This window comes from Nicotiana sylvestris, chromosome 3, assembly GCF_000393655.2.
Source record: "Nicotiana sylvestris chromosome 3, ASM39365v2, whole genome shotgun sequence".
NCBI classification, from domain to species: Eukaryota; Viridiplantae; Streptophyta; class Magnoliopsida; order Solanales; family Solanaceae; genus Nicotiana; species Nicotiana sylvestris.
Genome location: NC_091059.1, coordinates 129,253,220 through 129,259,264, shown reverse-complemented (window position 1 = coordinate 129,259,264; position 6,045 = coordinate 129,253,220).

Sequence of the window (6,045 nt, the reverse complement as noted above, 5' to 3'; positions counted from 1 at the left end):
ATCATTAAATCAATATTTTTGCTCTGAGTCCCCCAGCTAATTCAAGCCCTATAGCATATGCTTCATACTCGGCTTTGTTATTAGTAATAAACTAACTTTTATGAATTATCTAACTACTTTCCCTGGTAGGCATTAAGCATTGTCCCTAACTTGGGAAGTTTAGTACTTGTGGACCTAATTGTGTAGAAGGTCTAGATCCAAAGAATTATCCCAGAAATAACATGTTCGGGTAATATGTTCGAGCTAAGATTAATCATAAAATTTTCTAAATTTGTAATTTGATAGTCGTACGTGGTTGATAAATAATATCATATTCACTTAGTTCGACTACTCATTTAGCTAGCATTCCTGACAGTTCATGTTTATGCAAAATATTGCGTAATGAAAATATAGATAGGAGAATGTGTACCTTTATCTTCTTGAATTAAAATTGCATTTACCGAGACATCCGAGATAATTTGGTGTACCGGCAATCATCTTTCTCCTCGGAATTTTGAAAGTAATGATGTGTTGTTGTTAGCTAGCAAGTTCGAATGATTCGACTTTTCAGACTAAACCGATCTTTCGAAGTTCTGTGACTTTATCTTTTATTATTTGACTCTAGTTTCTTCTTTTGCTTGACCGGATTATACTGCGGGTCAATATTGAGCATATAAACCTTTACCTCTGGTGGTACATCTGCTATGTTAGCATGGAGGCAAGCAAAGCAATTTTTATTAGCATGTAAAAGTTTAATCAACTTGCCTTTAAATTCGGTGTCGAGTCTCGACCAACGTAAACCTTCTTATTTGGGAGGTTAATGATAATTTCTAGTTCTTCAGCATTTGACCTTGTGGCTTCTGATGCCTTTGGTTCAATGATTGCTTCCAAAAATATTTGTATAATTGTCCAAGGTTATTAATGAACCCTCCTTCCTCGTGGTCTATTCCATCCCGCAGCTATCTCTTCTTTTTCAGTTGTTAGGTGTGGTATCTTTGTAAGCAATCTCGTGGTTGTTTTACCCATGTTCCTCCTAATCTTCATTCTCCTGTGAAATTTTACAATTTAGCAAGGTAATTCCTTACCTGTTCGGGTAGATCCGGATCTTTTCCAGCCCGTGAAGAAAATCTCATATCTCTTTGCTCGGACCTATTTTTTTTAGATTTTTGCGTTTAGATTCGGATCACCTAAGAATCACATCCGCTTGATCTCTGGACTTGTTTTTGACTTTCAATTGAATGAAAGTCCTTAGTTCGGAGCTTTGTATTATATCGAATGTAAATTTTACTCCTCAATTCCGGGAGGGTCCGGTATTATTCTTATGACTCCTTCAATCGGATCAGGAATCACCTCGGTTTGGTTTTCGAACCTATTTTTGGACATCTTATTAGTGTCGATTTGACATACCGTATCTTCGTCTGTTTAAATTTCGGTGTTGTAACGGTTATGCATATCATTCTTGCAGGATAGATAGGAATTCCCGGAGATGTTCTATCCGCTCGTTCTGTTCCTTGATCTGTTTCTGTAAGGTTAGAACTAAATTTTGCAAATTAAAATTGCCTGGTGTATCTGAACCTCCTATTCCGGAACTGTTTCGTACATACCCGTAATAATCAGTTTTTGTACTGATAGTTGCGGTACCAATATATCGATGTACATTCTCCATTTTCTCTGCTTGTTGCTTACATATCATTATCATGGATATTCTTCCCTTTTTATTTTTCATGGTAAAGTCATCTCCAACTTGGTTGTCTTCAACTGTGTTGATTGGCAAATTTAGGCCATGATGAAGGTTTAAACTGAAAACAAGCAAATATTAAAAAAAATTGTTACTATCTTTGGATGAATAGCAAATTTGCTTGAGTTCCCGTGTCACGACCCCAAATACCGGTCGTGATGACGCCTATCACATTACTAGGCAATCCAGACCAACTATCAAACCACAACCCATTTTCATTTAATAAGTCATTTGCTAGCACGGTTTGATTACCAATTGACATAATAAATGTTTAAAACAACAAGATAAATATGCGGAAGTCAACAAAATATGAAATACCACACAACCCACACTGATCTGGTGTCACGAGTCTAGAGCCTCTAATACAAGTCTGAACAACCTACTACATAGATAGTCTAGAAATACGGAAAGATACTAAAATAGAGGGGAGAAATGAGGGTTGCGGATGCCATGCAGCTACCTCGAAATCCCCGACAGAAAATAGAACCAGCTGAATAATGCTCACTCGGCCGCTCGGACACCTGGATCTGCACACAAGGTGCAGGGAGTAACGTGCGTACGCCAACTCAGTAAGTAACTAAAGTAAATAAGGTCTGAAAGTAGTGACGAGCAGTTCAAAAATACATAACGGATTAACCAACGAAATAACATGTCATCTTTACAGTTCAAAAATCCGTTTCCGTTATAAAACCACATTTTCTAGTTTAAACATTTGGAACCAATTACTTAGTAGTATATCAAATAGAGGCTTATTTAAAAGAAGAGTAAAATCAGTGAAAACATCATGCCAAGGCCTCTCGGGCAAGGAATCACTCAGAATCTGGCCCCTCGGGCAGCCTCTCAGTCACTCATGACTCAACTCTCGTTACTCAGCACTCACTCTCAACACTCGGCTCATTTATATCTCATAATAATAGAAATCATAGTAACCGCAGTGGCGTGCAGCCTAATCCATATATTTATAGTCGACTACGCTCACTGGGGGTGTGCAGACTCTGGAGGGGCTCCTACATCCCAAGCGTGATATCGTTGCGGCGTGCAGACCGACCCCATATATATATATATATATTTATCGCTGCGGCGTGCAACCCGATCCATATAAGTATTATTGCGGCGTGCATCCCGATCCATATATATATATATATCCACACAATTGGGTTCTCAACCTCACTCAGTCTTTAATCTCACAGCCTCTCGGGCACAACAATGGAAATTGGGGAACTCAGCCCAAACAGTCCTCACAATTAGGAGTAGAGTAGTAAAACCAGTTTTAAACATTTAAGTAGGTAAAACAACACTGAGTACATGCTTCTAGCGAGTGAAGTGAGGTAAATAGTCCAAATGCCCCTAAGGGTTTCTACAGATCGGCACGAGGCCCCAAACACGGCATACAGCCCATAATACAGTATAGGAATCCAAAATACGGAATAATATAACATTTCCAAATAAAATACGCGGCTTAATAGTCGCTACCGGACGGACCAAGTCACAATCCCTACCGGTGCATGCCCACACGCTCGTCACCTAGCATGGTCGTCACCGTATTTATCAAATCAAGTCAAATACCGGGGTTTTGTACCCTCAGTTCCAGATTTACAATGGTTACTAACCTCAAACCGGTGAAAATATTACTTCGCGATGCCTTTGCCCCTCGAATTGGCCTCCACTTGCGTCGAATCTATTCAAAATCAGAATCACGGCGTCAAAATATGCTAAGGGAACGAAGCCCAAGCGAAAACAATCGAAAATACCAAAAATCCCAAAATTAGCAGAACCCAAGCCCTGGGCCTACTTCTCGAAACTCAGAAATTTTTACATCATTAGATTCCTTATCTCCCCACGAGTCTAGGCATATAAAGAACACCAAAATCGGAGTCCAAATTACCCCTCAAATCCTCCATTAAAGACCTCTTTAACTCAAGCCCTAATCCCTTTTTTAGCCCTTTAATCCCCTTAATTACATCCTTAATTCATGAAATTATACCATATAAACGTGTTTTAGGTCCAAAATCCTTACCTCAACGAAGTCTCTTTGATTTCTCTCTTCAAAATCGCCCAAAGCTCCCAATTCCAAGTTCAAAAATGATTAAACCCTTCAAAAATTGCGAAGGAAGAAATATATACATTCTGCCCAGCCCTTTTCGCATCTGCGGTCCCATAACCGCTTCTGCGGTACCACATTTGTGGTCTACCTTCCGCTTCTGCGGAAATCACTTAATGGGCCAGATTCTGCACCTGCGGTCCATGCTCCGCATCTGCGACTCCATAGGTGCGGCCCAACTACTGCATCTTTAGCTCCAGACTTTTCCTCTCAAATCTACATATGTGCCTCTCCTTCCGCATGTACGGCACCGCACCTGCGGTCCCCGAACCGCAGGTGCAAAAACACCAGAAGCAGCAGAACTTCAGCAGCTGCAATTACACTTCAACTCTTCCGTTAACCATCCGAAATCACCCCGAGGCCCACAGGACCTCAACCAAAAGTACACACATAACACAATAACTTATTCAAACTTGTTCCAATCATCAAAACACCTCAAACAACATCAAATCTACCAAATCACATTGAATTCAAGTCTAAGTTTCTAAAATCTTCCGAAATACGCTTTTGATCAAACACCCAACCAAACCACGTCTGAATGACCTGAAATTTTACACGCACATACCAAATGACACAATGAAGCTACTGCAACTCTCGGAATTCCATTCCGACCCCTATATCAAAATCTCGCCTATCAACCGTAAACTGCCGAAATATCAACTTCGCCAATTCAAGCCTAATTCTACTCCGAACCTCCAAAACCCATTTCGATCACGCTCCTAAGTCATAAATCACCTTCCAAAGCTAATCGAACCATCAAAATTCACATCCGAGCCCTCAAACACATAAGTCAACATCCGGTTGACTTTTCCAACTTAAACCTTCTTAAAAGAGACTAAGTGTCTCAAACCTTATCAAAATCATTCTGGACTCGATTCGACCAACCCGATACCACAAAACACGGATCACGAAGCATAAAGAAGCAAAAATGGGGAAAATGGAGCGGTACCTCATGAGACGACTGGCGGGGTCATCACATCTTTCCCAGCTTAAACAAACGTTCATCCTCGAACGAGTCAAGAAACATACCTGAAGCCTCAAATAGGTGAGGATATTTGCTCCGCATCTCCCGCTCGGTCTCCTAGGTAGCCTCCTCCACAGGCCGACCTCTCCATTGTACTTTTACTAATGCTATATCTTTTGACCTCAACTTTCGAACCTGACGACCCCAAATAACTACTGGCTCCACATCATAGGTCAAATCATCATCCAACTGAACCGTGATGAAGTCCAAAACATGAGACGGATCTCCAATATACTTCCGGAGCATGGAAACATGATATACCGAATATACACTCGACAAGATGGGCGGCAAAAAAAGCTCATAAGCCACCTCCCCAATTCTCTGAAGCACCTCAAAAGGCCCAATGAACCACAGACTCAATTTCCCTTTCTTCCCAAATCTCATGACACCCTTCATGGGTGAAACCTTCAACAGAACCTTCTTGCCAACCATGTAGGACACATCTCGAACCTTCCTATTGGCATAGCTCTTTTGTCTCGACTGCGCCGCATGAAGCCTCTCCTAAATCACCTTCGCCTTCTCCAAAGAATCCTGCACCAAATCAGTCCCTAATAGCCTAGCCTCACTGGGCTCGAACCAACCAACTGGAGATCTATACAGCCTCCCATACAAAGCATCATATGGAGCCATCTGAATACTCGACTGGTAGTTGTTGTTATAAGCAAACTCTGCAAGTGGTAGAAACTCATCCCATGATCCTCCGAAATCCATGATGCAAGCACACAACATGTCCTTCAATATCTAATAGTATGCTCGGACTGTCCGTTCGTCTGAGGATGAAAAGTTGTGCTCAACTCAACCTGAGTACCCAACTCGCTCTGTACGGCCCTCCAAAACTGCTAGGTAAACTGAGTACCTCTATCCGAAATGATGAAAACTGGAACACCATGCAAACGAACAATCTCCCGAATATAGATCCCTGCCAACCGCTCTGAAGAATAGGTAGTACACACAAGAATGAAGTGCGCGGACTTGGTCAGCCGATCCACAATCACCCAAATAGCATCGAACTTCTTCAAAGATGGAAGTCCAACAACAAAGTCCATAGTGATCCTCTCCCACTTCCACTCAGGAATAACCATCTGATGAATTAAGTCACCCGATCTCTGATGCTCATATTTCACCTGCTGACAATTGAGACACCGAGATACAAATCCCACAATATCTTTCTTCATTCTCCTCCACCAATAGAACTGTCTCAAA